General features: G+C 44.5%; 1 protein-coding gene across 2 annotated transcripts in view; it reads left to right on the plus strand.

Moving 5' to 3' along the window:
• The first annotated feature begins 265 nt into the window (after positions 1 to 265).
• The window catches only part of LOC124606926 (arylsulfatase J-like), a 267,098-nt gene continuing 242,771 nt past the window's right edge, over positions 266 to 24,592 (plus strand). The window contains exon 1 of one of the 2 annotated variants that reach the window (XM_047139041.1): positions 266 to 380. The gene's annotated coding sequence lies outside the window, so the exon portion shown is untranslated. The remainder of the gene's footprint in view (positions 381 to 24,592) is intronic. The other variant, XM_047139042.1, reaches the window with a different exon arrangement.

The raw sequence follows: 24,592 nt of genomic DNA on the forward strand, positions 1-24,592 counted from the left end.
TTCCTTTCTCCGGCGCTGTGCAACAAGTCGCAGAGCTCCAAGGCCAAGGGCGGCCTCTGGGGAGGAGGGAGAAGGAGCAGAGCGCAGGATGAATGGCGGCGCACCGCCAGCCGCCGAGGCGGGTTGTCGAACCTCGGCGCGCGCCCCACTTGCCCCCCACCGAGGGCCGAGCGGCCGGCCGGCCAGATGCAGGCGCGGCCCCCGGGGGTGGGAGTAGGGGTGACATATAGGCGGGCGCGTCGGCCGACGCGCGCTACTCGCTACTCGCTACTCGGCTGCGACGGGCGCTGGAGGGTGGCGAAGCAGAACCAGGACTCTGGTGGCTCGTGCAACCCTGACACCCGACAACCGACAACCGACAACCGACGAGGCGACTTCTGGTGAGTCAGCGACACTCCTAGAGTCCTCTACGTTTCCGCGACTGACGTTTACAGTATAAATAAGAAATATTATGTAACCATCCTCCAAACTTTAAATTTTTATTTACGAAATGTTTCTGATTCCTTACGCCATCATCAGTTAGCTGCTCCGAGGACAACCTAGAATGTTTTAAATGTACCACCTTCATCGCAGAATACACCAAAAGCACCCTGCAGTCAGATTGATACCTGACCTAACAACTGAAACTATCTCTTAATCATGCAGCAAACATCCGAAACGTATCGCATATAAGAACCCAAAGTTCAGCGGCTGGTTAGGTTGTGGATTTTACTTATATTTCCTATAGTGCGCCCAAAGAAGATCCACGGGAGGTCTGCGCGGCTGCTTCGCGCGACCAATAGCGTAAAGCGATCGAGTTTTCGTTTCTGTGGCAATCCCTCAACGTTTCCCGCAATCAGAGATGACAGCAACCTCCTGTACTTCGCGGTTGAAATTTGGAAAAAGTGCAGCCGTCTGTCTCTCACAGAATCTAGTACAGGATACTCAGTCTTGTGCTGACCGTTGAATCTAAGCTGGGTGTGATGAACCTGTTTTGTGCTTGATAGAGTGTACGTCACGTTGGTGATCTGTGACATAAATGTGTGCCACACCGGGATTCGAACCCCAGAGTCCAATCTTTTGCCGTTAATTTTCTTCCAGTACTGTCACCTTACAAATTTACGCATCCAGTCAGCAAACCGGCATATAGTGCGTGGCGGGGTGAATTTCATCTTAATATAAGCGATTTGCTTTCCTGTTCCATTCATGCATTGACTCTGTGTCCCTTTAAGTTCGTAATCTCACTTACCACACTATCAAGTAAAATATTCGACGATGGCAGAATTAATACACGGCCTCCCTCGAATAAAGGTTCCCTAAATTTACCCCAGAATATTTCGGAGGAGACTGTCGTTTTGCTTCAAAAACTTCCCATTTAAGTTCTCCGAGCATCTCTGTTAAATCTTTTTATGGGCTTACGAGTAGTCCCGAAACTTCTTATGGGCTGTGTCAGTTGTTCCAAAATTCTGCTAATAAGGCGCCGTGAACGTATTCCAGTTTTAGACACCTTTTGCAGCTTGTGGTATGTAATTCTGAATGGTGTTAATTTTTAACTGGTTGGATGTTATCTGCGGCATCTTTGTTAAACACCATATAGCAATCCAGACGCCAAAGAATCTTAATCCGATTAGATGTTCTCCGCTGAGTATCAAAATCATAATATGAATTATCCCTTCTAGATTTGCAAGTTCGTCTTTGTAAGAAGCGTCGGAGGAAAAGATAATGGAATTGATCGAGTAGGGATTCACAACTGTGATAAACTTCTAATAGATCTGTCGTCAGTAGGGAACTTCTATTTGTAGTTTAAAAATAGTAAAACAAATTTTTCTCTCCTAAAGTCGTCTTCTAATTCCTAAATAGGACACTAACCTTTAGTCATAAGACCCAGGCTGCAGTGCACAATAAATAGTGTGCTCTTTCGATTAAAATTAATTATCTTCTTCTCCACAAAATTCAATGTACGTAAATCCAGATCAACTACATCAGTCTTCTAGATTCAACAAACATTTTTTTGGTTTCTAAAGCTTTGTACATTTGAACGTACATACCAATCTCATAAAATTAGACTGCACTCAAAACCATTCCAATAACACAAAGTTACGAATTTTCGATAAAAGTCCACGGAAAACCAAGGACAACGTTCGATCGTTGCCCTAAGTCTCGATGATCTTTGGGACATTACGGATTGCTGCCAGATATTCGACAGAGCAGCCCGTCTTCAAAAGCGTCACATATTCTCGCTGTGATCAACAGTCACATTAAAAGACAAAAATACAGTTTGTGTAGTCAGTTAAGACGTACTCGTATTGTCTCAAAACAAAATAAAGACTTGAATAAAAGTGTCGAGCACCAATTACGTCAACCACTGTTAAAAACGAGTGTCACAAATAAGTCTGCGACACATCAAACTGTAACAGATACAGAGAAAGCTGTCAAAGCCCATTGATCCCGTTGTATGGTTGTGTACCGTTCTGCTTATTATGGTGTGACAATTAGCGTGCGACGGTAAATGAAAGTATCTGTATCCTGTTTGATGCCGAGATTTGAGGGTTATGTAAACCATTACATTAATTATATTAAGTATAAATCTGTTCGTTAAATGTTTGTGGAGTTAAAACCCGTGTTTCATTTACTCCTACACTTTTAACCTGGTCTAACCGCATCAACTGTGCACTTTAACTGCATTAGACAAACCACTGTTTTGACTTAGCGGTTTGACTAACAGAAGCATTCTCCGGCTACACGGACCCCTACCGTCAAGTCAACTTGATTACAGACTCCAAAGACGGTAACAGTATAAGATTGGTCTTACTAACGTCTTGTAAGTGATTTCCATCACGTTTCCGCGACACTTTCAATAAATCTAAGTCTCCCATTCACCTTCCGTAATACTGTTTTGCCGCCTTCGCCCCATTCCAAGCCGTCTCCAAAATCGCCACCAAAATTTTAAACGATGTAACGAATTCCAGACGCTCGCAGAGGGTTTGTGTCTTTTAGTATAGATCCTCTGATTTTCGCCAATCCCGAAAAGGTGAGCGTTAGCGACTGTACCTGCTGAATAGCCAAGAGGCGAAAAAAATTTTTTCATGATTTCGGATGAATTAAATTACGAGTTGAACTACGATTCGAAGTGGAACAGAATGGACCCGAAGTGGAACAGTTCGAGAGGGGTCTTCCAATTCTGGTATTTCCAGTACACCCAAGAGGAACTTCTCGAGTAACTTTGTCGAAACAGATGACTGGAGATATTTTTAATTATTCCTGGGACAATATATCGAAACAAAAAATACGAAATCATTATGCGTGTTTCAGTAAGTTTGTGTGCGACTATGGCTTGCTCGATAAGTTCAGTGTACCTCCGCCTTGACGACGCCTTCAAGTTTATTCTACACCTTTCATTGCCTACCCAAATGCGCAGAGCGTGCTGTTCGAGGTCACACTCGTAGTAGGACCCAGATTGTTTCAGCGAAAAAAAGAAAAACAAAAAGTGTGACGAGGGTCTCCCGTCGGGTAGACCGTTCGCCTGGTGCAAGTCTTTCGATTTGACGCCACTTCGGCGACTTGCGCGTCGATGGGGATGAAATGATGATTATTAGGACAACACAACACCCAGTCCCTGAGCGGAGAAAATCTCCGACCCAGCCGGGAATCGAACCCGGGCCCTTAGGATTGACAATCTGTCGCGCTGACCACTCAGCTACCGGGGGCGGACAAAAAACCAGATGAGCTGACAAATGGGAAAATATGGAAGGCGATTTCCACTTCCGATATTTGCCTTACAACCGTGGGAAACCTCCCAAAAACCTTGGTCATAAGCGAATGATGATGCTTATCTTAATTTAATTCTTCGACAATACTTATCAGATAAATTGATGGAATCATAGCATATGTGTAAGTGTATTTGTTTGTATGTATAACAGAGTGAAGTCTATAACTTCACACATGCAGTATACCTCTGTCGCTGATAATCACATGCGATAGAATCACGGCTGCAATTCGACGTAGGAAGCATTGAGCTTCTGGTGTACCTTTCGTTCCCTACTCTAGTGGGTACAGTGACTGTTTCAGGTGCAGTTGAAAGTAGACCCATGCTTCTTTTCAGCCAAGTACTAAAAGAGCAGGTAGTGAAGCTCAAGGCGTTCTCGATTCGAAATAACTAGGATGGGATTGCTAGGTAAGGCATTGGCCTTACAGCCAAGGTGAACCTATAGAAGATCTTGTCGGAATCGGAATACTGGCACGATCACTGACCAGACAAAAAAAAAAAAAAAATATGAGTTTATGAGGCATATTTATATGGTGTAGTAGGATAGTCAATGTCGGTGAGAAGTAGGCGAGTACTGAAACGAGTGAGCTCCAGCCCTAAGTCAACAAAGTTAACACTTATTACCAACAGTAACTAATTAAATGGGGTGTGAAAAACTACTTATACAAAATTTTAGCGTTCAGAGAAGATAAAAGGAAACACTTTTAATGCGACAAAAATGTCACAGTTGCACTGTTCTGCGCTAGGGGTCCGTGGAAGTTCTGACGCTGGTGGAGCTCACAGTCGGTATTGGAAGTACCGTGTGATAAATATTGTTTTAGAGATGTTGCTGAAAATGTTCGTTTATATTAATGCACTGCTGGCAGTTGCGTGCTACGTACTTGTCTAACACGCCCGAAACAACCAGGTGTTCCACGAACAATGACTACAGCTTCAGCCAAAAGGGCTGATCAGCTCGTAGTCTGCGAGGTCTACCAGCATCTCGCCGGTATGGTCTAAGGGATTTAACAAAGAAGACCAACAAGTGTTGGAAATGTGACATTATATAAAAATCGTTCTGTACATAGGCGACATGTCTCCTCAGAAATGATACGCCTGTCAGCTAACTCAGAGCGTAATCAAGTATCAAAGCCCTGAAAACATTTGTAGAGTTTCATGTAAACACAAAACAATACAAACAATAACAATGTAATGTTTATCTAGGGAAGAAGACATTGCTGAAGTAACGAAAAAAGCAATAAGATGTAACGGTGTTGCAGATCAGATTCCCATGTCAACATGTCGCACACGAGGGAGTCAAAACATCAATGAACTCTTCAAGACCGCTGACTGGTCACATATTTCGTCTAATAACTCCACAGATTAGTGCTCTGAGGTACATGCACCCTATTATATTAGTATGTTTCGACTACAAATTATCCTCTTCCAAAGTGATTAAATTATTTTACCGAGTATCTCCTGCTTGATCGTATGCCGCAGTGAGATTGGATTCCGATCTTTTGATGCCGCTGGCTCACTTGAACGACCGAAGTACGGAAAGAACAGAGAGGAATCAATGACAAGCTGAAAGGCTTAGTTGGTCCACAAGGCAGAAATGGCATGTCACAATCAGAATACCGATCGACCAGACAGTTTCAGCTTACTGCACGTCGTCTGTGCACAACTTCGTAACATCCTAACTACGACAGACAACTTCCAGTGCGTATAAATGATTATAAGACAGGACATTTCTGGATCTAAGCGTCAGCATTCCCCTCAATTGCATCCAGTGGTGAAAGTCTGTCCAAAAGGAATTTTCGGTCCCGAACGGAAACACTAACAATCTACTATAGAGAATGAACGCGTAATTTTTGTTAAGTAATTAAATCTATGAGTTTTTGACAAAATCTTCCAAAACATTGGACTCCTGCGAATTAGGCAGAGCAAGTAACGTACCGTGACCTGATTTGTTTGGCCTAACGTATCTTAATGTAGCATACAATGTAATGGACGTCTGTTGTCAGCTTAAATCGCCGAAATTACAATTTCTAGCGCCTTCGCTGTCGATACAATGCGGAACCCTTTAATTTAGGAAAAATACTACAAATTTGAAACACTACTATTCATTAAAGTTCCGATATGGTTTTCCTTGCAGCTCACGCTCTAAAGACAGAAATAACGCAACACTCGGAATAGGTAGAATCTTTTAGTCCATCGTATCCGAAGTTCAGACGTTTATCCGATTGATAAAAAATCCTCAAACGGAATGAATGTGTTGGAAACTAGTGCGCTGCCGAGAAGCTGATTCATCGTAAAAGACATCTTCGTTTATTTACTGCCTTTCGTCGCCATCATTAAAACTGCTGCCAGTCCTTTATCATCAAAGCTGTATCAGAAATAATGTCTTAAACTCAGATGTAAGAAGTCTACATTTTCTGTTCTTACGATATTTCGAGTAGACTTATAACGTTAATTTCACCACGCCGTGCAGTTTACCGTAACAAGGCGTGGCGTAACTCGACGCTAGAGCGCTGCATGTGCTCTTGTAACTTACAGCATGCTCAGTGGAATGTTAAGTAGCTATCGCTGCAATGTCACACCATTCGATTGCGGAATGTCACATATATGTTCAAGACTTTTTTCGAAAGTTTGGTTGCTCTACAACTCCATAGAAATTCCTATTAAAACCAAAACGCGATCTTCGGTACATTTAAAATCATACAACGAAACATATTTAGTTAAGCTGTTTTGTCAACGCATGACATTGGGAGGATTCTGTGGTTGTATTATAAGACATGTTATAAAAGCCGCTAATCACAAACACGATGACTTTTTCTTTAACACATTTCACTGTTTCATACCGTTACCAGTGTCGAAATTTTGTTTGTAGTCAATTGTCTGGATTGTATTTACAGACCGAACTGTTAATCATTTTTTCAACGCTTTAGACACTATGGTTCCCTACAGTGAATACATTTGAAACTCATACATTTTCTTTTCGAAAACCGTAAAATGTGTTAAAGAAAAAGATCATCAAGTTAGTGGTGCCAGCTGTTTTCGTTACATTTCTAGTACTCGAGTGCACGCCTGGTAGAATAAATTGAAGATTGGAACTCATGTCAGAAATCTCAGGGAACGGCCCTACAGGGCACCGACAGTATGGGAGCAATACTACTTAGTAGACCATTTAAACAGCACACTGCAAACATCGTCACCTGTCGGTCGTACGTATCCTGCCGTTTACGCTGTATATTATTAGTTGTGGGTTTCGAACGCTGTCAAATTATTTGGTAGTGAGGCGATGTGTGTATTTCGGGTAGCGCACCTCTAGGCGTTTGCCCCTCATTTTCGGCGCACAGTAGCGTGTTTGGATGATGTTTCCGAATATAAATGTCTGTCTTCGTTTTCCTCCCAGGACTTTTTATAACACCCAGATGCATCGTTTTGAAATTTCGTGTGCAACCAAATTGCGTTGCAAGCTGTAATACACCTCAGAAGTATTAATAACTAAATAGCTGCTAGGTAGCTAACTTAACATTTTTAAATGTAATTATCCGTTCTTGCTATGTCCATAACGAGCTCTGTGCACTTCAGAAGGTTGTACGTAGGGGTGCTGAAAAGTAATGCCTCCGAATTTTTTATGTGAAAACTCTTAAAGCTTTTTAAATAAACCAACGTAATTGACACCCCATATCATTATTATTCATGTCTACATATTTACTTCTCAATACAGTCGCCACGGCGACAAACACATTTCTCCCACAGAGGAACCACTTTCTTGATTTCATCATTCTATAATATTTGAGTTTTTGACGGAGCCACAACCTCACCACTGCTCGCACCACTTCATCACTACCAACGTGAAGTTCTCGGAGACGTTCTCTAAGTTTTGGAAACAGTTCAAAATCGAATTGGATCGTAGGGACTTTGTGGAGGATGATCGATGACAGTGAGCCCAAGGTGTTGGATAATTGCAGATGTCGTAGCGCTCGTGTGTGGTGTGGCATTGTCGTACTGAAGGAGAGTATGCTCCATGTGTGGGCGAACTCTTCGCGTTCGAAATTCGAGTACAGCAAGCTGTTTCTCACGCAAAGACACAGTTACGTTACGCACAGCCACGTTACACGTTATAATTAAGACTCCTACAGTGGCAGAGGGCTGCAACTTTCGTCAGCGAATCGGAAAAGTCGACCGAGTAATATGAATGACATGTAACGTCTCAGCCGACATTCGAACGGAATAAAAAATTCTGAACCCATATTTTTCAGCACGTTCTCGCAGACAGTTGAGGACATGATAATGTGAATAACTCCACTATGTCTGCACCAGTTTGTTATTTTAAACTACAAACAGAATCGCACGGAACATATTCTTGGTGTAATATAGATTCCATGTATGTTTGCGTAGGCTTCCGTGGTCAGAGTCAGTCGACATAAAAGTTTTCTGGGTGTGGTACCGCGTCATAATGTATAAAGCTACTGCTGCTGGATAAAAACCAACGTTTCGGCCACTGTTGCAGCGGCCTTCTTCTGGGTCTAATGGTGCGTTCTAGCTATGCAGTGTCCTTTATGTTTTGTTGTTACTGTTCACTGCGCGTGCCATTACTTCATAATTTTCAAACAGCAGTAGTTTTATACATTATGACGCGGTACCACACCAAGAAAACTTTTACGTCGATAGTTTCCATGTTTGTGTAAAACTTCAAGTCTTAAATTACCTCTTAGAGTACTCAGTAAGATAAGCCGGTGAGCAATAGTGGTCTGGAAGCTTTTCTCCCCCACTCAAACAAGCATTATCTAACTGTCCCTGCTCTATAATGAATTGGGGATTTGTTGTTAACTTACAAGGGGAAGCCACAACGTTTGGAACGCGGATTTACTGCAAGCTTCGTACACTCGTAGTACACCATGAGGACAACAAAATGTGTAAGCAGTAGCGCGTACTTCTCAAGCTTTATTCAGAAAATCGCAAGATAATTTCGGTGTTCAAATATATACCTGCGCTTGGCCATTTTTACCGTGAAGCGGCGGCAGCCGAGTAGTTAGCGTTCAAGCCCCGTGGTCGATGCACCGAGTCCCGTTCGTCAGTTTGTTTTTCTATTTTCGACACAGTCATTTTCTTTACTATTTATATTAGAATTGATATAATGCGAAAAATACGTGTAATCGGATGAACTATTATTAAATTTACAATGTTATTTGACAGTCTACAAATTTTTACTATCACAAATAATATAATATTCATAACTTTATGTTTTCCATGTTTTGACGAAAAATACCATCCTGCAACTTGTACTCGTATGTCGAAAGCGACGATTAATTGTACATCTTTCGAAAGCCATGTGTGACGGTCAAAACTTGCAGGTAACAGGTAGTTTCGGGATCCTTCCAGGTATAAGGGATTTCTCAAATCACGGACAAGCATACATTTTCAGTATCACTTTATGCGTTTGGTCGTTTACTAGTCAATAGTTACGAATATTGTTGTGACTTGACAAGACAGCCAAGCCACTAGGAGGTGAAGCAGAAAGGCACGCGTTTAAGCTCACGCAGGATGGCGTGAGGTCTGGAACAGTTAAAGGATTGAGTCTAGCAAATAAAGTACGTAGCTGTTGGAATACTTAACTTTAATCCATAATTGGTGAACATCGGTCTGACGGTACATGCATCACAAGATAAATAGCAATTGATAATGGCGCCTTGCTAGGTCGTAGCAAATGACGTAGCTGAAGGCAATGCTAACTATCGTCTCGGCAAATGAGAGCGTAATTTGTCAGTGAACCATCGCTAGCAAAGTCGGCTGTACAACTGGGGCGAGTGCTAGGAAGACTCTCTAGACTAGAGCTGCCGTGTGGCGGCGCTCGGTCTGCATCACTGATAGTGGCGACACGCGGGTCCGACGTATACTAACGGACCGCGGCCGAATTAAAGGCTACCACCAAGCAAGTGTGGTGTCTGGCGGTGACACCACAAATATTATATTATTTGTGATAATAAAAATTTCTAGACAGACAAATAACATTGTAAATTTAATAAAAGTTCATCCGATTACAGCATTTTCCCATTATATCAATTCTAATATAAATAGTAAAGAAAATGACCGTGTTGAAAATAAAAAAAGAAACTGACGAACGGGACTCGATCCACCGATTACGGGGATTGAACGCTAACCACCCGGCTGCTGCCGCTTCACGGTAAAAATGGCCAAGCGCAGGTATATACACTCCTGGAAATTGAAATAAGAACACCGTGAATTCATTGTCCCAGGAAGGGGAAACTTTATTGACACATTCCTGGGGTCAGATACATCACATGATCACACTGACAGAACCACAGGCACATAGACACAGGCAACAGAGCATGCACAATGTCGGCACTAGTACAGTGTATATCCACCTTTCGCAGCAATGCAGGCTGCTATTCTCCCATGGAGACGATCGTAGAGATGCTGGATGTAGTCCTGTGGAACGGCTTGCCATGCCATTTCCACCTAGCGCCTCAGTTGGACCAGCGTTCGTGCTGGACGTGCAGACCGCGTGAGACGACGCTTCATCCAGTCCCAAACATGATCAATGGGGGACAGATCCGGAGATCTTGCTGGCCAGGGTAGTTGACTTACACCTTCTAAAGCACGTTGGGTGGCACGGGATACATGCGGACGTGCATTGTCCTGTTGGAACAGCAAGTTCCCTTGCCGGTCTAGGAATGGTAGAACGATGGGTTCGATGACGGTTTGGATGTACCGTGCACAATTCAGTGTCCCCTCGACGATCACCAGTGGTGTACGGCCAGTGTAGGAGATCGCTCCCCACACCATGATGCCGGGTGTTGGCCCTGTGTGCCTCGGTCGTATGCAGTCCTGATTGTGGCGCTCACCTGCACGGCGCCAAACACGCATACGACCATCATTGGCACCAAGGCAGAAGCGACTCTCATCGCTGAAGACGACACGTCTCTATTCGTCCCTCCATTCACGCCTGTCGCGACACCACTGGAGGCGGGCTGCACGATGTTGGGGCGTGAGCGGAAGACGGCCTAACGGTGTGCGGGACCGTAGCCCAGCTTCATGGAGACGGTTGCGAATGGTCCTCGCCGATACCCCAGGAGCAACAGTGTCCCTAATTTGCTGGGAAGTGGCGGTGCGGTCCCCTACGGCACTGCGTAGGATCCTACGGTCTTGGCGTGCATCCGTGCGTCGCTGCGGTCCGGTCCCAGGTCGACGGCCACGTGCACCTTCCGCCGACCACTGGCGACAACATCTATGTACTGTGGCGACCTCACGCCCCACGTGTTGAGCAATTCGGCGGTACGTCCACCCGGCCTCCCGCATGCCCACTATACGCCCTCGCTCAAAGCCCGTCAACTGCACATACGGTTCACGTCCACGCTGTCGCGGCATGCTACCAGTGTTAAAGACTGCGATGGAGCTCCGTATGCCACGGCAAACTGGCTGACACTGACGGCGGCGGTGCACAAATGCTGCGCAGCTAGCGCCATTCGACGGCCGACACCGCAGTTCCTGGTGTGTCCGCTGTGCCGTGCGTGTGATCATTGCTTGTACAGCCCTCTCGCAGTGTCCGGAGCAAGTATGGTGGGTCTGACACACCGGTGTCAATGTGTTCTTTTTTCCATTTCCAGGAGTGTATTTGAAAACCGAAATTATCTTGCGATTTCCTCAATAACGCTTGAGAAGTACGCGCTACTGCTTACACATTTTTTTGTCCTAATGGAGTTCTACGAGTGTACGAAGCTTGCAGTAAATCCGCGTTCCAAACGTCGTGCCCTCCCCTTGTTAGTTTACTGAGAGGCCACTGTGTCCCTTGGTGCGCAGCTTCACAGATTCTCGCAATGGACGCGACAACTTCGTACATTTTATATTCTTGGTCTCTCGCAGCTTCCGTACACCCAAATATCTCGTATGGATCAACAACTTGGTGAAACTCTTTTAACTGGACGTCATTACTTGGACTTGGGTGTCCCTAACATCTCCCAGTTATCCGTGCGAGGAAAGAGGACCTACAGTTTAACGTGGAATCCGAAAACGTGTGGTTGCCGGTGACTCCTAACATCGTTGAGAGGTGTGGGCTAGGTTAAAAAGTAGACTGAAAAACCCGTGGTCCGACCGGGATTCGATCCCGCGACCGCTTGGTTTCCAGACATCGTCCGACTTCCTTCCGCTTGATGAATGATTAAAAAGAAAGCTTTTACGCTGCGTACAACGCAGAAAAATTATACTGGCACTAGTCACACCAAAGTTGGTATCACATTTACTGTCCTGTGACTGTCAGCGTCACTTTTGTCAGGGGGGAAAACATAAGAAGTACAACCATATAAATACGTGGCAGCTTATTAAAATCGCAAGGTAGAAGCAACAGTTCATGCTAGCTTCAATAGATAAAAGTAAATATTCAGTAAATTTGGTCTCCTGCGGAATCTAACATGAGTTATTTTAACAAGTTATATTTTTTCAAGTTTCTTCCTTAAAAATGTAGTAGCTCTGTTGTTATCAGTACAAAGCCAAACTGGATGTGATTAGTGGCATTGTAAGAGTCCTCAACACTGGTCGAATAACGTATCATTTGTACGAAACTTGTTCCAAAAAATGTTGTTCGTCAACTTCCCACGGTTCACGAAATTTTTGAGGTGGCCATCATATTTTTAGCTCTTTCTCTATTTTGTATTGTAGCTCAAATTTGTTTCTCTACATCGAACCTCGACTCATATGGCAGCTGACTTTGATTTCTTTTGCGTTCTGAATTCCTTTCCTTTGTGCTTGTGATTCTCCGTCCAAGGTACTCCTTTCCTTATTCGCTCGCCAACCCCCCGGTCATTTGCGGAAGAATAAGATTCAAATGTTCATTCGTCCCGCGCGCTTTCCGATAGTGGACTGATAGAGAAATAGTCTGAAGGCCCCTCTGCCAGAGACTTGACTGTGAATTGCAGATTAGTCGTATAGATGTAGGGTTGTAGACTGTGTGTGACCTGACACTTTGTTACATCTAATAATTCCAACTCTGATGGTTCTGAGGCTCTTGGTTGATTAGCTGTTGATGTTGAAACCTCCCCTTAGAAAACTTAATGAAGTACTGTGCTGGTAAACCTCTTACGTTATTTGATTTTTAAACAGCTGAGCAGAGCTGAACGTACTCAGACATTTCTCTCTTTACTTATTCTGATCATCACTAAACTGACACACAATATTTTTAGCACAACACAATCTGGCTTTCAATAATCCCTACAAAAGAATGGCCCGGACTAGCAATAACCTATACGTTTCATGAATCACTCACCTCATAAAAATCTTCGTTACACGAACTACTTCAATACAGCGAGCGCCAATATTTCCAGCTAAATAAAAGATTCTAACTACTGAATGCACTAACTACTGATAGGCATAGTTAGCAAATGAAAGATTTTGATAGAGAACAAACGATGTATTTTCCTTAATAGTATTCAAAAGTCATCATTATATATATATATATATATATATATATATATATATATATATATATATATATATATATATCAGTTCATGATATACGGTATTACAAATTTACTCTTTCTGATGGATATAAGTCCAGATCGTCCGCTCTCAAAATTCTGCCATCTCTCTCTCTCTCCCCACATCCACCACTGCTGGCGGCTCACCAACTGCGCAACGCTACAATAGCGAATATTCAAACAATGCCAACCAGCCAGTGATTTTCATACAGAGGGCTACGTGACGTTACCAACATAAAAATCTAAACAGCCTACTTACAGTGTCTGAATCACTCACATTGACCTGTATTTGATTTTGATTGTTGTTGTTGTTACAGATGTTTTTGACTACGTACACACAACTGATCCATATCAAACACCACTGCTCACCTGCCTTCAGGCCAGAGAAAGGCAAGGGCATAACAGTTCCAGTTAGACCGTACATAATACTTACCGATAACCTTCGGTTTTACAAAGATTTGAGTCTCTTGACCTATTAACGTCTATCGAAAAAAAATAATTTCTTCTTGGATCTCCGCTGCTTGTCTTCCAGTATCAGAAACGAGAGGGCTTCAAACGATTGGTGTATTTGGCAACATCTAGGATCAGACAATATAACGCAGCGCAGCAGCGGTCACATCCACATTGTTGAATAACATTTTATGTCTCTTGTGCTACGTTTAGACTATTTTACTCGGAAAAGACTAATAGGGAAACCTGTCGGCTCACCAACGATTCGCCTGTTCTTTCTCCTTATAGATGCAGTTTCAGCTTCGACTGTATATACAGGGTTAGCACAAAGTCTTAACCTGATTATAAAAATTTGTAACAGAATAAACGTATGACATAATAAGTTACATTTGATGCCGTTACAGAGGTTAGTGTTACTAGTTGTTGTGACCGATAGGTGGCGCTAGGGCTCCACAACACCGACGCCTTCTGTTAGGTCACGTTGGTTGCTGGCGAAATGGCGTCGAAGCAGGAGAAAGCGAAATGTGTGCTTTGGTTTCACGAAACGAAATCGCCCGTCAGTGTTCAGCGTAAATTTCGGGCTTCTTATGGACGCAGCCCTGCTGATGTTAAATCAATAAAACGATGGTGTTCAAAGTTTAACGAAACAGGCAGCGTTGAAGATCGTCCTCGAAGTGGCAGGCCTCGTGTGAGTGATGCAGCTGTTGATCGTGTTCGGCAATCGATTCACCGGAGTCCATTTAAATCAACTCGTCAAGCATCAAGTGAACTTCAAATACCGCAAGCGGGTGTGGTGAAGATTCTTCTTGAAAGGCTTAGGTTTCATACTTAAAAAGTGCAATCATGCAAACCTTGCAACCGAATGGTTTGATGACACGTGCCGAATTTGCAACTGAGATTTTCAACAAGATTGCTGATGATAACGATTACTTAAATCGCATATGCTTTACCGATGAATCCACCTTTCATGTCAGTGGAATGGTAAATAGGCGTAATGTCCGTATATGGGGTTCAGAGTCTCCACGTGCTACTGTACAGTTACAGCGAGACAGCGAAAAATGTGAATGTTTGGTGCGGCCTCACGCATAACAAGGTTTTTGGACCGTTTTTATTCGTGGAAAAAATCCATTACCACTAACATTTACTTAGACGTATTGCTATAGTTCATTGCCCCACAGTTAGAAGAATATCAACCATGGATAATTTTCCAGCAAGATGGAGCACACATCCCCCCCCCCCCCCCCCCCACCTCCTCCACAGGCCTTTGATAGAGCGTAATTTCCTGGATGAAACACTTCCGGATCGGTGGATTGGAAGGAAAGGTCCAACAACCTGGCCACCCCGCTCTCCAGACATTACGCCCCTTGACCTTTTTTCTGGGGCTATATCGAGAACAGAGTCTTCGTCACACCAGTCGCTGACGTCGACGAACTGAAGGCTAGGATAGAAGCTGCTGTGGGTACTGTGACAGAACGCATGTTACGAAACACCTGACAGGAACTGGAATACCGCGTCGACATTCTCCGACTACCAAGGGAGCACACGTTGAGGTTTACCAACGTAAGAGGTCTTAAAAACTAGTAACACCAAACTAAAGAAGTAACTAAAGAAGAATTACCAGGAGAATGGAAAACAGCTCTGATTTGTCCAATACATAAGAAGGGCGACAAACTGAAAAGTGACAACTATCGAGGAATCGCCCTGCTTAACGTCTGCTACAAGATCCTGTCCAATTGCCTCATACATAGAATTCAGCCAGTGGCAGAATCGGTGATTGGGGAGTACCAGAGAGGTTTCCGGCCAGGACGGTCAACAGTAGATCACATCTTCAGTCTCCGGCAGGTCACTGAGAAACTGGGTGAATATGGTAAAGATTTGCATATTTTGTTCGTTGATTTTAAGAAGGCCTATGATTGCATACATCGCAAGAGCCTGCTCAACTGTTTAAGGGAGTTTGGCATAGCAGAGAAACTCATCAATCTGATAAAGATCTGTCTGAACGAAACACGTGCAAAGGTGAAGTTGGGAAATCGCGTAACTGAGGAGTTTGAAATTGTGACAGGATTCAGGCAAGGAGATGGGTTGTCCCCTATCCTGTTCAACTTTGCCCTCGAGAAGATCGTACGCGAGACCTTCCAAGAGAACGAAGGGATTGAAATCGAAGGAAAGAGACTGGCATACTTAGCCTATGCAGACGACATCTGTTTACTCTCTAGGTCGGAAGAGGAGTTGGAGCAAATGACCAAAGCACTAAAGGAAGCTGCCAGCAAATTTGGGCTAAACATAAACGAAGCCAAGACAGAATACCTCCTTATGACGCATGGTCGTGGTCAGCTGATCTCTACCATCACTGCAGGTTGGGGACCAGTCCTACAAGAGAGTGCAAGAATTCAAATACCTAGGGGCACTTTTCAGTGAGAACTCGTCATTTGAAGCAGAGATCAAAGCCAGAATATAAGCACCACAGCCTAGCACAACTGCTTCGGTCCAGATATCTCTCCAGACAGTTCAAGATTCGACTGTACAAAACCCAGATCCAGCCTGTTATTCTATATAGCTGTGAGACATGGAGTATCCGGAAACAGGACTTCCATAAGCTCCTTGTTTTTGAGAGAAAAGTGCTTCGGAAGATCTTCGGTCCGGTTCTGGATACAGATGCAGGGGAATGGAGGATCAGATACAACCAAGAGCTTGAGGAACTATACCAGCAGCCCAACATAGCAGGAACTGTCAAAGCCAAACGAATGCAGTGGGCCGGCCATGTGGCCCGGATGGAGGATAACAGATGGCCTCGGAAGCTCCTGGATTTCACACCTACACGAAAGATACCGCCAGGGAGACCCAAGAAGCGTTGGAGGGATGGACTCCATGAAGATTTAAACCAAGTGTCAATAGATGTGAGCGGATGGCGGGTGACAGCAATGGACAGAATACAGTGGAGGAGGAAACTTGTAGATGCGTGCGGTCCACTGCGCCTAATCACGTAGTAGTAGTAATAGTAGTAGTAGTAGTAGTAGTAGTAACACTAACCTATGTAACGGCATCAAATGTAAATTATTATGTCCAACCGTTATTCCGGAATTGTTGTAATCGGGGCAAGACTTTGTGCTCACCCGTACTTTCAAATGCTCATCGCCAATGCATGACAGTTTCGTCTTGACAAGTCCTCGGTATCAAACACAAACTACGTGCCCCACTTTAATTGACAGCAGTACTCTTGGACGGCGATGGAGGGCGGGTGCTGGTGCGTGCGGGAGGGGGGGAGGGGAGAGAGGAGGGGTAGATCATACCCTTCACGGGAAGGCTTCGGCCATCACCCCCCCCCCCCCCCTTGCTTCCCTTTTCCCGCCACAACCTTCTGAGGCCGAAGAAGAGGGCGTGTCCTACCTACAGTCCTGCCACAACTAAAACTACGGAGTAGTTCTTCAAGGGCGCCAAAGTTCCCTACTCGGGAGTGCTCGCGCTGCCTTCGGACGTTGCATCAGCTCTGACTGAGCCGCGGTTACGCCCTTCACGCTCGGGTCGCTTTCCGTGCCTCGCCTAAATCGTACATTTCGTCGGCTCGCCCCTTACCGTGTCGCAACAATGACCTCAGTTGCGCTGCATTTGCGCCAATCCTTACAAGGTCGCCGCTCGACACGCCCACGCAGCCCGCTTATGCCTGCGACAACGGGAAACACACCGGTCTCAACGCGAATAATGTCTCAACTATAAAAAAAAAAAAAAAATTTATGACTCAGCAGCACTGAAAAATAAATAAGGTGTTAATCTGACATTAGCAGTGGTTACTGACCATTGTTAATATTCTCAGAAAATCGGAAGAGAAACAGGCCTCCGCCGAAGTTCTCGAGCGAAAACAGGAGATATGCATCTACGGATACGTTCTCCACGGCTCAGGGCTGTCCCACTTTCGATAATTGTCGTTCATATCTGACACTCCCTAATTTACCTTTGCTCAGCTGTAGTTGCCTTATGTTCTGAGTCATATGCAGGACTTCGTTAAAAAACAATCATTAAGATGTCTAATAACATACAGTATCACCGTCAAATTATCGCAGCACTTACTCATACTATATGAGTAGCCTCCAAGATGATGACAAGACGATTTGTCAAAAAAACATCAAGGTCCATGTCCTAACAAAGTGAAATTTCTCTCGACTACATCCTAGTTTAAAACATTCTCGGTTTACTTCCCGCGTCAGATCTGGCCATAATTTCTAAGTTTTGACGTAGTCCTCCATCTTCCTCGTTAGGAACAAGTGACTGTGTTAAAAGTGTTGTGGTAACCATTTGCAGTCCGTTGACGGCTTGCGACTGATCGGTGTACTTCATCATTACGTCAAACTGCCAGAGATTGTCCATCTTTGCACTGACGGCTCTCTTAGGAACTAAACGATTCAGATCATTTCCATGTGTCTTCTCATCGTCGAGAGCTCGCCTCCATGCACCACTAAGACTATGGTTCAAGTTCTTCTCACACATACTAATTTCTATCGCTTTTTCAATAACAGAAACCCAGTATATAGAAGCGTGGGGCAAGATTTTAGTTTCATCAAACATTTGGTGCTCTGCAAACAGATCTGTAACGAGACGGATAGACTGACCTGTATACTTGCTTCTGCCCTCGTAAGAAACCTTAGACTACTGGCCATTAAAATTGCTACACCAAGAAGAAATGCAGATGATAAATGGGTATTCATTGGACAAATATATTATACTAGAACTGACAAGTGATTACATTTTCACGCAATTTGGGTGCATAGATCCTGAGAAATCAGTTCCCAGAACAACCACCACTGGCCGTAATAACGGCCTTGGTACGACTGAGCATTGAGTCAAACAGAGCTTGGATGGTGTGTACAGGTACAGCTGCCCATGCATCTTCAACACGATACCACAGTTCATCAAGAGTAGTGACTGGCGCATTCTGACGAGCCAGTTGCTCGGCTACCATTGACCAGACGTTTTCAATTGGTGAGAGATCTCGCCAGGGCAGCAGTCGAAAATTTTCTATATCCAGAAAGACCCGTACAGGACCTGCAACATGCGGTCGTGCATTATCCTGCTGAAATGTAGGGTTTCGCAGGAATCGAATGAAGGGTAGAGCTACTGGTCGTAACAAACCTGAAATGTAACGTTCACTGTTCAAAGTGCGGTCAATGCGAACAAGAGGTGACCGAGACGTGTAACTAATGGCACCCCATACCATCACGCCGGGTGATACGCCAGTATGGCGATGACGGATACACGCTTCCAATGTGCGTTCACCGCGATGTCGGCAAACGCGGATGCGACCATCATGACGCTGTAAACAGAACCTGGATTCATCCCAAAAAATGACGTTTTGCCATTCGTGCACCCAGGTTCGTCGTTGAGAACACCATCACTCGCGCTCCTGTCTGTGATGCAGCGTCAAGGGTAACCGCAGCCATGGTCTCCGAGCTGATAGCCCATGCTGCTGCAAACGTCGTCGAATGTTCGTGCTGATGGTTGTTGTCTTTCAAACGTCCCCATCTGTTGACTCAGGGTTTGAGACGTGGCTGCACGATCCGTAGCAGCCATACGGATAAGATGCCTTTCATCTCGACTGCTAGTGATACGAGGCCGTTGGGATCCAGCACGCAGTTCCGTATTACCCTCCTGAACCCACCGATTCCATATTCTGCTAACAGTCATTGGATCTCGACCAACGCGAGCAGCAATGTCGCGATACGATAAACCGCAACCGCGATAGGCTACAACCCGACCTTTATCAAAGCCGTAAACGTAATGGTAAGCGTTTCTCCTGCTTAGACGAGGCATCACAACAACGTTTCACCAGGAAACGCCGTTCAACTGCCGTTTGTGTATGAGAAATCGATTGGAAACTTTTCTCATGTTAGCACGTTGTAGGTGTCGCCACCGGCGCCAGCCTTGTGTGAATGCTCTGAAAAGTTAATCATTTGCATGTCACAGCATCTTCTTCCTGTCGGTTAAATTTCGCGTCTGTAGCACGTCATCTTCGTGATGTAGCAGTTTTAATGGCCAGTAGTGTATAAATCCTGGAAACCCTGATCGAAAATGTCTTTAACACAATGCTGCGTATCCTCTATGGTTCAAGTGGCTCTGAGCACTATGGGACTTAACATCTGAGGTCATCAGTCCCCTAGAACGTAGAACTACTTAAAGCTAACTAACCTAAGGACATCACACACATCCATGCCCGAGGCAGGATTCGAGCCTACGACCGTAGCGGTCGCTCGGTTCCAGACTGAAGCGCCTAGATCCGCTCGGCCACAATTGCCGGCGTATCCTCTATCTTCCTGGACGTTTGCAGTACAATATTTATGCCTTTTACTCCAGGGACCATTGCGGAAAGGAACAAGCCCAATCGATAGATAGTGACTTGATTGTTCAACAACTTCGTGTTTTCGTTTCTTGTAAAGAGATAATTTTATATGTCGAGAGCCATAGCCATGCAATCGGAATGCTTGGTTCAGATGATTAATTATTGTTACAAACTTTAAAGCAACTCTCTTCTGGACAGGGTGGTGGAAATTCTGCGCACTGAGAAACAGGGGTTGGATACAGACATCGAAACACCGCGAGCTATGCATGCTTGAATATAAATGCAGGTGCTGCCCAAGTCTGCAGGTGGCGCTGTTGTATAAGACCACGAACGGCACCTGTGCAATGTCCTCAGTACGTTGCAAGTGACAGTCTGTGTAGTTGTGGGCGCATAATGGGCTAATAGTTGATGCTCATCCTTATAGCGGCTCCAACACCGTGACAAGGGGGTGATCTTTTGTTGGGTACCTGCCCACATTGGGATAAACGGCAACGATATGACTAACAAAGCCGCCAAGGAAACATGTTGGGATGGCACTGTTCACCAATGTCCCATACCGTTGCAAGCCATCATCTCATTTTCTGAGAGACGTATCATGCGTCAGTGGGAGACTGAATGGTTGCAAGTGTCAGACAACAAACTGTGGTCGCTCAAATCGACCACGAAGGCTTGGCTCACTTCATGTCCGCCTCACCGCAGAAAGGAGGCTCCGTTTACCAGGCTGCCCATCGGGTATAGCCCTTTCACACACGGCTTCCTCCTCCAGCGAGAGGATCCACCACTCTGTGAAGTTTGTGGCGTGAAGCGTTTAGTTCAGCACATCGTGGCTACATTATGTCAGAGACAGCAAAGGACTTGGAAGAACAGCTGAACGGAATGGACAGCGTCTTGAAAGGAGGATATAAGATGAACATCAGCAAAAACAAAATTAGGATAATGGAATGTAGTCGAATTAAGTCAGGTGACGCTGAGGGGTCCGCAGCTCGTGGTCGTGCGGTAGCGTTCTCGCTTCCCGCGCCCGGGTTCCCGGGTTCGGTTCCCGGCGGGGTCAGGGATTTTCTCTGCCTCGTGATGACTGGGTGTTGCGTGCTGTCCTTAGGTTAGTTGAGTAGTTCTATGGGACTGATTACCATAGATGTTAAGTCCCATAGTGCTCAGAGCAATTTTTTAATGCTGAGGGAATTAGATTAGGAAATGAGACAAAGTAGTAAAGGAGTTTTGCTATTAGGGGAGCAAAATAACTGATGATGGTCGAAGTAGAGAGGATATAAAATGTAGACTGGCAATGGCAAGGAAAGCGTTTCTGAAGAAGAGAAATTTGTTAACATCGAGTATAGATTTAAGTGTCAGGAAGTCGTTTCTGAAAGTGTTTGTATGGAGTGTAGCCATGTATGGAAGTGAAACATGGACGATAAATAGTTTAGAAAAGAAGAGAATAGAAGCTTTCGAAATGTAGTGCTACAGAAGAATGCTGAAGATTAGATTGGTAGATCTCGTAACTAATGAGGAGGTTAAATGAAACAACAAGTTTACTGTTACCAGTCACCGTTTTATTTTTTCCACGACGCGTTTCGAAGATTTAAACCTCCATCATCGGGTGGATTTACATTAGTTAGTATTACATATGTGTGAATGTTGTGTTACGACATTTGGAGGAACTTGTGGCACTGCCTAGTGGAGAAACAAGACACTATTTCAGAATATGGTTTGGATAACTTTTGACAAAAAATTAAACTGATATTTAATGGTAAACTTTAATAAGTAAACTAGAGTACCTCCAGTGGTCACAGGTTCCTTTTTCTGTCGTAACACTTCACATGTATACTGCCACATTTGTAAACAAATATGGCGTCTGGAATCAGCTGGGTGCAAGGTTCGTACAGCAGAAGAGAAGACATAATCGCAAAGTGCAAAGAATATACAGTGTAACAACATTATTACAGAATAATCGTTTAAACCATTTGGAGGTGTTTGTTTTGAGGTGTCAAATATATGTGTGTGTACTTCAGGTGGTATATAAATCCAATTTTGAAAGAGCTGCAGACGATGACTAACATCGGCGCTGGCTGACCACTGAGTGCAGCTACGAACTGCAGACTGGCGCAACTGCACTACTCTCCTGCTACACATGAAGTGGCCCAGCGGCGCCTCGCGGCAAGTATAAGTTCTGCGACTGGCTGTGTACTCTTTGGCTGACACAGCCGCTCTTCTGTTCCGTCTATCGAGAGAATCGCATCCGGCGGATCGATTTCTCAGCCGGCGGTGTGGTCGTATGACAGACGGCATCACGTATTACGAATCTCACCTGCAAAATGAAGTACTGGTGGAAACAGCAAGACTCCGCAACAGCTAAAAAAAATACTGCTGAAAGCTAACTATATTTGTTCCAGGGAAACAATCACGTATTATCAATCTCACCTGCAAAATTAAGTACTGGGAGAAACAGCAACACCGCAAGACTCCATAACAGCTAAAAAGATTTTACTGAAAACTAAATAGAGTTGTTCCAGGGACTGTCGGTTTATAGTCTGCCAATGAAACACATGACTGTAGTTTCAGTTAGGAAGTAACTTACACTTGGATGGCGTGTACAGGTACAGCTGCCCATGCAGCTTCAACACGATACCACAGTTCATCAAGAGTAGTGACTGGCATATTGTGACGAGCCAGTTGCTCGGCCACCATTGACCAGACGTTTTCAGTTGGTGAGAGATCTCGAAAATGTGCTGGCCAGGGCAGCAGTCGAACATTTTCTGTATCCAGAAAGGCCCGTACAGGACCTGCAACATGCGGTCGTGCATTATTCTACTGAAATGTAGGGTTTCGCAGGAATCGAATGAAGGGTAGAGCCACGGGTCGTAACACATCTGAAATGTAACGTCCACTGTTCAAAGTGCCGTCAATGCGAACAAGAGGTGAGCGAGACGTGTAACCAATGGCACCCCATACCATCGCGCCGGGTGATACGCCAGTATGGCGATGACGAATACACGCTTCCAGAGACCGTTCACCACGATGTCGCCAAACACGGATGCCACCATCCTGATGCTCCTGATGCTGTAAACAGAACCTGAATTCATCCGAAAAAATGACGTTTTGCCATTCGTGCACCCAGGTTCGCCGTTGAGTACACCATCGCAGGCGCTCCTGTCTGTGATGCAGCGTCAAGGGTAACCGCAGCCACGGTTTCCGAGCTGATAGCCCATGCTGCTGCAAACGTCGTCGAACTGTTCATGCAGATGGTTGTTGTCTTGCAAACGTCCCCATCTGTTGACTCAGGGATCCTTACACGATGCATCACAACAACGTTTCACCAGGCAACGCCGGTCAACTGCTGCTGGTGTATGAGAAATCGGTTGGAAACTTTCCTCATGTCAGCACGTTGTAGGTGTCGTAACCGGCGCCACCCTTGTGTGAATATTCTGAAAAGCTTATCATTTGCATATCACAGCATCTTTTTCCTGTCGGTTAAATTTCGCGTCTGTAGTACATCTTCGTGGTGTAGCAATTTTAATGGCCAGTAGGGTATTTTAAAAAAAACGATTATAGTCTCTATTATGAAAATTCATTTAATCTCATAACTTACATCGTAAAGTAAATTAACTTAGCAGATCACTCAACAGAATAATGTTCAAAAACACGATGTGACGAAGGTGAAATTGGCCAACTATACGTCTACAAAAATAAAAATAAACTTTTTATCTCATCTAACAACAACTTGTTCTTAATTTCAAAGCCTTTTTTATATCTGTATGCTGTGAAGCCATTGTTCTGACTTATCATTCCTCTTCGCATTATGCCCTAGCGATGCTACCTATGTATCACGGGGACCCGAGGTCGATTCACGGACGGGTTGGGGAATTTTTCTGCTCGGGGACTGGGTGTTTGTGATGTCCTCACCGTTTTATTATTGTCCTGATCATTCCAGCGCCCCCACAAACCAAACATCATCATTCCTCCTCGTAATAAATCTGCCAATCACATAGTTACAAAAGTGCGTTCATACATTATACTGTACACTCCGCGAAACCCCGCCTGCTACACACCGCATCTATCCACTACTGACTGTCAAAGATTCTACGGCTCCACAGTGCTGCTATCGCAGACACAGATACTGTTGCCTAAGAACTGTTTCTCTGATCACAATTCTTCAAATACATCATTATCTTTTATAAATATTAACACATCCAATAACATCAAAAAATAGCCGTCTTACAATGTGATTCCCTTGAAACCACATATGACCTGTATTTACCCTCTCCGAAATGACTGGGAGCTGTGTTGAATGCCAACTGTTTTCGTACACCGTATTAGGCGTGATAATTTGCTGTGTTTGTGGAGTTCCTATACTTTTTGTGCACCCCTGTGTAAATCATTGCGTGTCAACTACAGAGAGTAGTCGAACCCCTCATCCGACTTTCGTTCAACCAAAACGTCTAAAAATGACTGCTTTCTTCTCTGCCTCGATAGTGAATCGGATGTTCGACAAGCATGCTATTCATTGCCAAACTTCCTCAGTTTGCTTCTGAGTGAACTACTGAATATCCTTAGGGTCTGTAGAAATGGCTGATGACGGGAGATATCGACATT

The sequence above is a fragment of the Schistocerca americana genome, chromosome 3 (genome assembly GCF_021461395.2).
Source record: "Schistocerca americana isolate TAMUIC-IGC-003095 chromosome 3, iqSchAmer2.1, whole genome shotgun sequence".
In the NCBI taxonomy this organism is placed as follows: Eukaryota; Metazoa; Arthropoda; class Insecta; order Orthoptera; family Acrididae; genus Schistocerca; species Schistocerca americana.